The sequence below is a fragment of the Pinus tabuliformis genome, chromosome 2_2 (assembly GCF_031772625.1).
Source record: "Pinus tabuliformis cultivar Carrire ecotype Pingquan chromosome 2_2, CPIR1, whole genome shotgun sequence".
Lineage (NCBI taxonomy): Eukaryota > Viridiplantae > Streptophyta > Pinopsida > Pinales > Pinaceae > Pinus > Pinus tabuliformis.
In genome coordinates, this window is record NC_142300.1 from 1,268,000,631 (window position 1) to 1,268,012,688 (window position 12,058).

The following is a 12,058-nucleotide window of genomic DNA, read 5'->3' on the forward strand; positions in this document are numbered from 1 at the left end:
CACTGACTCCTAGGGATGTTTATAGGTACGACGATCGAACCAATCAATATACTCTCTTCGGCAAATGAATGTGTTGGAGCCAAAGGGACCGTACAAACATCACTAGTTGAGCTGGAGGACCGAGATTCGACTTCACGCACAGGGGCATAAAAGTGTAACCGACGATGTAAATCTTCCAGAGGTCGATCTACGGCCGTCATTGCTTCAAATATCGCTTCATCCGATGGAAAAACAATATCCGAGCAATCTGATGCAAAGGTGGAATCAAGGGTCCGAAAATGAGCCACATCACCATCTATTTCTTTCCCAAAGGAAATAGTAGAATGGTTATCTACAGAGTTATCGATAGATTCGCATCTAGGTTCCACTGTAGATATAAGAGATTCTATTCCACCCACCTTGTCGTCACCTGATGTGGTCGCAGATGAAGCTAAGGTTCTAGGATTCGAAGAATAAGGAGTTTGGACAAACTCTCTCCGTAAAGGATCCCTGGAGGATGAAATTGTATCTATACCAGCTGTAGGAGGGGAAAGATTAAACGTACCCATCAATGAAGAGTTTATCTCGACTCCTAGACTCTCGGTAGGCGGACGGGGGTTACCCACTAAAGGAATAGTAGAGTCAGAGTTTGCTTGAGGATCAACTGGACAATAGTCCAATTGGTCAACCTTAATGATTTTCCCCTCATGAGGAAAGCAAATGACACGAAACAGAGTCGAAACCACGGCATCCATCTCGTATACCCAGTTCCTCCCTAATAGGAGATTATAGTCTAGGTTAGCGTCTATGACCTCTACTTCAATATTAACGACCTTTCCTCCAACACATACAGGAAAAGCCGGGATAATCCTGTATGGCCTATGAGAATTACCATCAAATGCTGTCAATAGGGTGGGTGAAGGAACAACCGCCGGTGATCCAATGGCCTTCCAGCATGACATAGACATGACACACATGGAAGCTCCCTCATCTACAACCGTCCGAAAAATATTCGTTTTCTGGTAGGTAGACTTTATCTGGAAAGCCATGTGATGAGGAAGTCTCTTTTTGACATTATTCATATCAAAAGTGAGAGCTAAGGAATTACTTGGATCTACTGCCCCCATTGCCGATAGCAAGGCACTTCGTTGAGCAGGACATGACTGGAGAACCTCTAACGCGGACATAGCACATGGACTCTGAGCCAGATCCTCAACAATGGAGTAATTCTGGGCTGCCCTAATATTAGGGTTGATAGTCGCGCGTTTTGCGGAACCTTTCGGCACCCGTGGTATAGTCTCAACAGAAGGTCGCTCAATATGAAGTGGGTTGTTAGTTTCGGGAACTGATTTACCCTTAGAATTTTCACCTTCACCATAATCGCGTGACCGTGTGGCCACATTAGTGTGAGCACCCATCATGAAGACATTCGATGACTTGTCCCCTTCCTGGTTGCCCCCTGCGGAGGTACCAGGGTTTGAACTCGCACCAGCAAGAAGTTGCTGCCCTTGGGGAAACGGGTTAGTTAACACAGCTTGCGAACTAGAAGTCCCTTGCTGTCCTAACAAGCGCTGAGTGTCTTCAATCCTAGGGCAGAGATGAGTTAGATGGTCTCCACTGCATAACTTGCAAGGAAACTTAACTTTCTTTCTTGGCTCATTTCCACCACCACCGGCGTTGTTGCCAGATTTATTTGCATCTGGCTTCCCATCCGAGTTCTTCTTCTTACCACGTCCTTTCTTTTTCCCATTGGAATTTTGATTTCCTTTGGGGTTATCGGATTGGACGGCATTAATTGAAGAAGTTTGGGAAGCGGGAGGATTAGACAATGTGATTTGGTTGTTAGAAGCAGTTTGCAAAGACAACTGCTGCAATTGATTCAACAAGTTCACTGTAGATGTGTCTACTGACCCAACGATACCGTCCGCGTGCGGACCTGGCTTCGGCTTAGCTAAATCAGCCTTAGATCCAGGAGCATCTGGAAAGTACTTTTGTAGGATCCCAGACTGAGAGTAGATCAATTCCAATTGCTGGGCCCTAAAAATGGCTTGCTCCTTAGAATAGACCCCAGACATGGAGACATCCTTTGAGATCTCGGGTTGTAAAGACTTCAAAAACCTCTCGAGACAATATTCCGGGGGAATTTCGGCTTTAATGAGCCTCTTTCTCCGTCTCCATTCCTGAATGTGATCGGAAATGTGAGTAGCCTTATCCTGACGAAAGGTGGCCAGAAGTTCAGTTCCGGCGTCATAGCGGACAGGCAATTGAAAGTGATTTAAGAAAATATTGGCTAAGTCGGCGAACGATGTAAAGCTGCCCCCTGGCAACTCTATATACCACTTGGCCGCATTACCAGTCAAGGTGCGCTGAAAGAGTCTCAACCTAATCGAATCCTCGATGAGGGAGTTGGATGAGCACCACAGATGGAATGTGGTTACGTGGTCGCCCGGGTCCTCACCACTCTTCCCTTCGAATTTTGGAATGTCTGAAGGGAGTTTGGTTGGGACCGGAGGCCAGGCCGGATTATACCTGATTGGGTCATTTGTTAACTTTGTGAGATCTGGCAAGTTTAACGTTGCCAGAAACGGAAGCCTAGGAGGACCTAGGGGATTCCACCCAGACTGGGCAGAACTCCCAAAGCTCTGAAAAGATTGTCCTGGAATTTGGGAGGCACCAGGCTGCCCGAAGTGACCAGTAGAACCGGCTGAACCAAAAGGCAAGCCTTGTGGTCTAGCAAAATTCGGAGTTTGACCAACTCCTGCCGTATAACCTCCATAACCCACAAATTTTCCTCCTAAAGAATGGTAAGGAGTTGATAACCCCTGATATGGATTCCAAGCCGAAGCAAGGGGAGGAATACTTTGAAACGAACTAACCGTGGTGTACGGCCTATTCCCTTGTTGGCCGATAAACGGATTCCCAGTTCCTCCACTACTAACCCCAGGGTTATTCCAACCTTGGAAAGGATTGCTGCTTTGTCCTATAGAAGAAAAAGGCATGGATCCTACCGTCGGGTTGGAATGTGGTATATGACCACTTCCGAAAGGAAAACCCTGGAATGAAGCCGATCCGCCCATCATGGACGTAGCGGCACTAAACGGAACCGATGGAATACCCTGTGATTGGGTGCCAAAAGAGAAGAGTCCAGTACCAAAAGCATTGGTTTGGGCATTTCCACTCGTAGACGGAATGGAGGTAGACCCAAGTAGAGATGTGCTCGCAAAAGATCCAAACAAGGAAGTGGAGGGGATGGAAATAGTTCCTCCCCCTTGCACTGATGTTGGGGTTTGCATAGTCGTAGCACTTGTAGAAGCCATGCTTCTAGTAGTGGTCATGAATGGTAAGCGCGTAGCGTAACCTGGACTTGATGGTCTATGTGACGGAGTCCCAACGTATTGCAATACGTCTGGATGACTAAATGGTAGGGGGGAATTCGGAGCCCCTAACGACTCTGAGAATTCTTCTACCTCTACGTTATTCTCTGCTTGAAAAAGAACTCGAGAAAGGATTGGATTATCCCTCTCTTGTTCAGAAGTACCAGGCCTTGCTTGGGAAATAATGCCTCCGCTAGGAGGATCAATCTCCGATGTGTCAACCGGTGTAGGACGAACCCCACCAGTGGTACTCCCTCTACGCCTTCTCGGAGAAGGCTCTAAACTTGGCGGCGAAAGACCACGAAGTCTTCGAGACCATCTGGGAGATTGGTCAGCCACTTTGAATTTTTGTTATGATCTAACTAAAGACTAAAAAAATTGAAAGCTAGGCCAACTAGGAGCACAGAGCACACACTATAAAGTCCCTAAAGACACAGCCAGTCAAACAACTTCCAAGTATTTCCGCTCCGGGTGATTAGGACCGGACACCAAAATACGAGAAAGTGAATCAAGGGGCCTTTCGAAGATAGTCTGGGATGATGAGGGCCCAGTCCTATCAGCGAAGGTATCAGAGGAAGTTACGCTAACCTCCTAACAACAGCCTGCGCCGGTGCAAGCCCCCAAGCTTCGCAAGGGTGCCCTCCAGTAGTACTGTCGAGAGTGATACAACGTCAACCTCAGGTGCCACGGGATTCCCCTCCGCAGCCACCTGTGTAGATCCCTAGGAGAGGAAACTATGGGTACCAACTTGTCGCAGAAGCCAGGCGGAACAGTCGTGAGGTAAGTTCGGACAAGTAGGAGAGGGGGTATCTCTCTTCCCTGTCTTCACAGACCCTCGTGCTTAACTCCCAGATCCGGAGCTTTCCTGGTCTTCCTAACGCTATTGGATTTTCTCTCTTTATTCAGACTCTTATGTTTGACGTTTTATGTGGCCTTGGAGAGTTAACTCTCCACTCGCCTAATCCAAGGCCCTAAAATCCTAAACTTGTTGGTGTAACTAACTAAAACAAAAAGTTCTAGTGTATTTTAATTAGCGCTTGATTTTATTAGGCTGTTCTTTAAGTCACAAGGTAATGGAGATGAAACTTGTGGTGTTTTTTATGGACACAAAAGAAATTAATAAAACTTAGCTACATGCACATGCACTTTTTGTTTTCGATGAAGAGCAATTTCTATGAGGTTCAGAGGTACTTCTAATATAAACAAATTTTCCTTTTCTTTTCAGACTCCACACTCACAAAAACTAACAAAACTATATATGCCTAAAAAGAGATGCAAATCTATCCTAATGCAAGAACTATATGTGGATGCAAGATTTAAAGACTACTCTAAAAACAAAGAAGGAAAGTTGCTGCCTTATCAAATTTGTCTTGCCACTAAAATGCTTAGATAGAAGATGATGTGTTACCAATCATTTCGTCCAAACAATAAAAACAAGTTCTAAGATAAACATAAAGCACTTTCACTTCGCAAAAAAGGAAATCAAATGAAAAGCAAGTTTAAGAAAGTGAAACTCAAAACTTTCAAAAGATTTCCTTTCAATGAAGCCAAGAAGTCTTTTTCAAAGAATGCTCTCAAAAATACTGACACCAATGATTGATGAATAGGCAACCAAACACTTTTGTGAATTGACACCTTTAAAATGATGAAAACCCAACAAAAATAAATGCGTTTGAAATCGCTCATGACGATCAAAAGCAGCAATGAAAGTCCAAAAGATCAAAAGACAAGTTTCAAGAAAATGGTAACAAACAACTTTCCCGAAACGAAGGAGCAAATGGTCACAAAAATGGTTTCGTTAAGCAAACAAAAGGTCACCAAAACAAAATGAACACAAAGATTGAATCCAATCTTCCTACTCTGCCAAAACAGAGCAGTCAAGATTCTTAACCAGAAATCTTGTGTGTCAAAAAACAATGACGCTTGCAATCAACGAAAACAAGACTGATACTCCTTATAACTAGAAAGAGTTCAGAACAAGATGCCCCCTGTTAAACAGAGGACTGTTACTGGAAAATGACTGCTTCAAACTGACCCAAACCACCAGACAAACATTCAGCAAAAAGAAAATTTATAAATCTTGAAAATTAGATAATATACGCGCCTGCAGTGATGTGCAGAGTGCGTGTACACGCGACTGTAACTGAGGAAACCTGCGTATACGCGGGTTCACTTAGTACAACTTGCGTATATACACTTCTATAATCCAGAAAAACAGCGTATCTGAAGCTTTTCAAGAAAAATAAAAAACACGGACTGAAAAAACTGGAAAAGCTTAGAGTTCAAGAACAGATCAGACAGTCAGAGCCAACAAACAGAGAGGCTGAGCCTTGATTGGCTTGAAGACTACCCAAACTAGGAACAACAAGAGTGTTGTTCCCCAGCGGAGTCGCCAATTCTGGTTGAGGGGAAAGTACCCCTAGGGTCCTTCGGGTTGAGACTCTACCAGATTGAAAATTGCTTATTCAAAGAAACACACACATAGCCATTATCTTTACTATAAGCAAATTCTAATGTTTAGGGTACGTACCTAAGGTCCTACGTTCGAGAAGGCCTTTAGGGTACAAACCCTTCTTGTAGTTCCCTTCTTCTCCTTTGACCTGTAAAACAAACAAATCAAAGAACACAACAGTACATGGACAAATACTTATATGAAAACCATCTTCATGCTATAAAGTTAGTTATAAAAATCTTTAAGTAACTATTTGCATAAGAATTCAAGACAAGAATCTCATAAGCATAAAGAAAGATTGTTTCGGGAACCAAGACGTGTTTCTTTATATAAAGGCAAGTAAAGTACATATAACGGAAAGATTTCACCTGAAACACCTTCAGCAGGCTCCAAGCAAAGCTTCCTCCCGGATTCGTTCCAGCCTCAAGCCTCCAACAAGAGCTCCTTCCAAGTCTTACTCAATGGTGATATAAAAGATGAATGATCACCAATACACATGGAAACAAGGGTTTCCTATGCAAAATGGGGGAAGTGTAGAAGGCACCAAGGACTTCAGACCTGGTCTAAGGGGAAAATCTCAGCATAATAATCTTGCTCTTCTTTTCTCTCTCTCATAGGCCTTCCCTTTGATGTCTTTTTATACCATCTCCAAAGTAGTTTTTTAGTTAGGAGTTGGTTGGGAACAGTTGGGCCACGGGCACTAACAGGTGATCAGCAGGTAAAACCCGTGATCTCCACCCGAAAATAAGGAATTATTTATTTTTTTAAGTGTTTTAATACATACACGCGGGTTGGGTATACACAGACCCGCGTGTACACGCGTTTAACTCAGGGCAATGTCACGTATAGGGGATAAAACACTGTTTTTTAAATTTTAGGACCAGGTCTGGAAGGAGGGGTTGCCCTAGGCCATGAGTGCAGCATCACAAACCATAAGAGTGAGATTTGGAGCTATAACACGTAGTGATAAAGCAAGATGAGCTCGATTACATTGACAGACTTGGGGACCACTGCCGAGAGTTTCTAAGTTTGTTGCATGGGGTGGGACCGTATGCTATTAAGGAAATCACAGATGGTGGCACGGTATAGTTGGAGAAGTTAAATAGCGAACTCATCCCAGGGAAAGTGAATGGCAGTTGGTTGAAGCTATACACGAGTGGCCTGACCAGTTGACTAACTGCAGGAAGCATAGTCTTAGCGCTCCAGGCAGTTGAAAGGAGGCATAGGACTATAAACTACTCTGCCCGAGAGCTACGTGATGTCAGGACTGCGTGCAGTGGCGAGGTGTCACATGGTCCGCAACAGCGCAAGGGTAGCTACACTACTGCGCGGGTTGGCTGCAAAGTGACCTTTATAGTCACTATTCACGATGTGATGCTTGGTTTGAGACCAAATGGAGCGGGCGACAGGGATTTAAGGCAAACTTTATGTGCTAGATTTGGGAAAATCTGCCACCATGGGAACATTAATGGACCGGATTTTGGGGGAATGGTTGAATTCGAATTCAAAAGCCGCTATAAATTGCAAAGGGCTACCCAAAAAACAACACTTGGCCATTTAAGAATTGACCTATTGCGTACCCAGAGATTCATGAACCCCGATTTGTTCGATCTTTTGAAGTCGAAGGCATTGTTTGAGCACTTACCTGAGCTGTTGAGAGATTTGTGGAATGACAATATGATAGCATCTGAAGAAGCCATGGATATCAGAGAGATGACTACTGAAGAGGCCGCGCAAGCCATGACGATAGGAGATGCCCCAAAAAGCACCGGGATAGTCGCAGAAATCCCTAAATCGCCGCGCACATTGAGACCTAAGAAAGATAAGCAGCCTATGGTACCTATGCGTGTGTGCCCTAGAAACCTGCTGAGAACTAAACTTACCATGGAAGAAAAGGGGAAGGTGATCAATTTGGAAGCCGATGAGGAGGAGGAAGACCTTGAGGAAATCCTGATGGAAGAGGAGGAGGACAAAGAAATGGAGGAAGAAACCTAGGGTGCGGACCCTTTGACCAAGTTACCCACGTATGTTCCTCTGTGGAAGGGGAAAGTAAGGGTACCCAAGGACCTAGATGAAAGCAAGAGTTCTATGCAGACTCCGCTACTACCTGATGATATCGTTTTTGATGGAGCGCACTTGGGATGGGTGTCGGTTCTAAAATTTGAAGATTGGGATCTCGCGGACCACGAGAAATTCCCACATCTAGCAATTGCGCAGCTAATGTAGCGAAATAAAAATATAGCGGCGGGAGTGATAGAGTTGGAGCCGCATAAGTGATTGCGAGAAGTAGAGAAAGCAGGGTTGTTAAACCTGCTCTGGGTGCCACATTACCATAGCGCTCCAGTGACTATCTTTGTCATCAGGCAACTGATTTTCCTGGTGCATGATGGGTGTTTGTGGCTGGAGGAGCCCATCCCCATCACGGACCACCTAATCCATAGAATTACTCGACTCCCTTGCAAGGGGGAGGACCCAGCGAATATTTCGGAGGGTAAGAGTAACGATCTAGCCATCGCAGAGGCCATGAAGAAAAAATTCAAGCTGGAGAAGAAGAAGAGGGTGTACACGATCTCCCGTATTAAAAATAATGCGGTCAGATTCATGATGCAGATACTGGCTAGAAAGGTTATGTAGAAGTGCCGCATAGATAAGGTGCCTGTGTCGGTGGTTGCACTTGCCACGCAGTGCGTAGAGGGGGTCCAGTTTAACTGGTCATAGTACTTGTGCAAGGAGTTCCTGGAGAATTGTCATGAGGCACAAGAACAGGGGAAGACTTTCCACTATGCATGGCTTCTACTATCCATAGTGCTGGTGGCTTGGGAATTGCCCGAGGATAGCTAGTTCCCCACAATTGCGAAGGATCTTCCGGAGGCAGCGAAGTATGCTTTACTGTGGGAAACTAAAGATGCATAAAGGACTCGAGACAACATAATATTCTAGAAGTTCATGGAGATGAACATCAAAATGGGGATTAACCGCAAGCCACGGTTATCGCCCACTGTCTACAATAGTCTGTAGAGCTTCACGAAGTTCAAGGTGGACTTCCATCACGTATATATCTGGTCGTGCAAGGACCCATGAAGAAATGGAATGAGCTACCTTACCTGGCCACAGACAATGTCATATTCGCCGTGCTTGAGTCGTGGTTGCCGGAGTGGCGCGCTCCTGCTAGCTCCGTGGTGGAATCAAAGAAGTCCGTTGCACAAAGGAAAAAGGAGGATGAAAAACTACGGATGGCGTAGTTGGCAGAGAAAAGAAGGAACGAAGCGGCAGCAGCCAAGGCGCAGGAGGCACGCGATGCCGCGAAGGTAGCAATAGAACAACTACATGCAACAGAGAAGGAGCGCGAGGGCTAGAAGTCACTGTTGCCTGAACAAGAGCCTGAAACAGAGAAAGGTGGCACACACCCATAGACAACGTCCACACAGCTAAAGCAACAACACTCCAGAGAGCAGGTGGGGAAACGGAAGAAATCAAAAGCCTCCAAGACTTCTTTCGACTCGATCACCCTCACTGAGGGGGATCTACATGATATAGGGGAGATAGCGCGCGATGTCACCGTGGAGGCCCTCCAACAGTTTGCGGAGGAAAATCAGATGGTGTTGGGTGCCCTCCGGACACAGATATAGGAGTTGCAGATGTGCACTCCTCCGGCTGGTACTCTATTGACCAACCTCGCAGTAGGCATGGCTGCGGTTGAGGAAATGCTTCGTGCCCGCACGACCAAAACTATAGTGCTCCCAGAGGGGGAAATGGATACAGAAAATGAGGCCGATAGGCCTATGGTCAGTGCGCTGAAGGGAGTTGGGATAAACATGGCTGCACTCCCACGAGAGACACATTGACCATACAATTGCATTCATAAACAATAAGATTCACAAATACAAGATCATATGGAGGAAAAATCAAAGAACTTTATTAATAGTAATGTAAGAGAGGATTAAAACCTAGCTATCTAATCCAGCATCATCCTCCCAGTTGTAGAAGCCCTCTTCACCTCATGAACAAGCAAATCACCCAACAATGCAATGTCTCTTCTCACCAAACCAACAACACTTCCTTACAAAATACAAAATTCCAGCCTCCAGATCTCTCAGATGAGGGATCCATTTATAGATGTCTTGCAGGGGTGTGAGTCAGATCTGGGTTTTTGATTAGTGTCATTCCACTGATAGTTCTTGGTTCCACTTGGAGATTTCATGATCTCTTACTCATCCCTGGGCGAATTCAGAGAGGCAAGTGTCACATGAGAAGTTTCTGGAAGATTCCATGATCATCCACCTTGCAAACTGTCTCTGCCATTTGTCTATTCTCACTCATCGCACCCCACAGAAGGCCATTTGAGTATACATCGCACCTGGCAACTTAGGTAGTTAGTATGCATCACACCTTGCCCATGGAGCAGTCTGTATGGTCTAGTTTTGGCCAGTTCTGAGTAGTCTTTCAGGTGGAACTTCTAGGAAATGATGTAATCAGTTGACCATGATCCTTTAGGGTGTGAAACAACACTTTCAGGGACTTAAGGAGCCCTTAGTTTATGGAGATATGAGTTTGGGGTTGCAGTGCCCAAATATGTCTATAACAGCTGCCCCCTAAAGCATGAGGTCGTAGATCTTCTGATATCGGGTGAAATGATTTATTCATGAGGATCCAAGGTATTCGAACTAGAAGGTGACCTATATAAGATACAATAAAATACATCATCATCATATTATTTTCATGATCTAGCTGAGGCAGGCATTCCCATGCTCATCTTTATAAATTCATTTTCATGTACATAGGATAGACAATCATCTGTTGTTGCAGACTTGTGATTCTTCGCATGAAGAGTCATCTTCCCTGGTTTAGATGACCATCTGTGCAGCTTCTGTGTACAATTGATGTCTTTATTTTCCTAAATATATCGCAGCCCGGATGGATGAAACTAGATCCGAGGTCTTCAAAACTCGTGCAATCTTCGCTTGATGTACAAGTTGATCCATGTGAAAAGATGTTCTGAAGTTGAACATGGAAAGACATCGCCTGATTACCAGCCAATGATGTAAGCTGTTAACAGACGTGAGAGGAGTCACCGATAATGATGATGATCCTCAAGGTACTACAGTACAATTCACATGGTGTGAATACATGAGCCGATGTCGAACACCACGCAAAGTCTTTTGGTTGAAGGTCATTGATGTAAACCTGTCGCCGGAAGTGAGAAACTTGCCATTGAGGCATGCAAGCTTCAAAGTACTGAAAGGGTTGTTTCTAAGTCAACTTCTTGGATAATGAGCTGATGTTGACAAGAAGTGACCTGTCATAGGAGGGCCTTGATGTATCCCACATCTACGACGCGAAACGGAGCAAATGATTTTTGTGGAGGTGAAAACGATCTGATGATATGAGGTTTAGGAATGGCGGTCATGAAAAATGAAGCATGGATGTAATGCAGTGGATGAGGCATTTGCTGGATGGTGAATTCTCTGAATGACTTCTCTTGAACATATTGGCGACACTGATATGGACTGGTAGCATTAACCCCATGGATGGTACGACGGACCAATGGTGACGGTGAACGGAAACCCAACCCAACTCAATCACGGTGATGGAGTGAAAGTGTCATGTTCAAGAGCGACTTGCTACCAATAGAGTTCTTCAAGTTTTCTTCCCATTTTGCCCCAGTCATTGTTGACCAATACCTCTTTATTTCTGACAAGCTTGAGGAGGATAACATATGCTTGGTCTATAATTTGCCCTTTGGGCAAACTTGTCGCTTTGTGTTTAGCGAGACTAGCGTCAGTGAGACTCGTTCTTGTCTAGGTGGACAAGTTTGTCGCTATTCTTTTAACGAGTTTAACGACAAAGATAACTCAGTCCTTGTCTTGTTTAGAGAGTCTGAAAATGGATGAAAATGAGACTCCAATAGTCCTTTTTCGTGGCATAATCCCCTAAATCCGAAAAAGTGTAAAATAATACGAACGGGATGACTTTTCGATAGTTTTAACGATCCGACAAAGACAAGTGCTCGATCTTTTTGTTTAATAATCCCTCAAGTCCAAAAAGATTAAAATATATGAGAGGGATGACGTTCCCCTTACTTAACGAGCTAGAAAGGCCAATAGCTCGACAATCTTTTTATATTTAATGAGTCTAAAAAGAGTTTAAAAGAGGCTTGTTTTTTGAGGAACGAGTGATATTTCTGGGTAGCAGCTGGTTCTAGGTAAGTTTGGAACTTCTCAAAACATGGCAGTGTGAAGAGGGTGGCAATCAG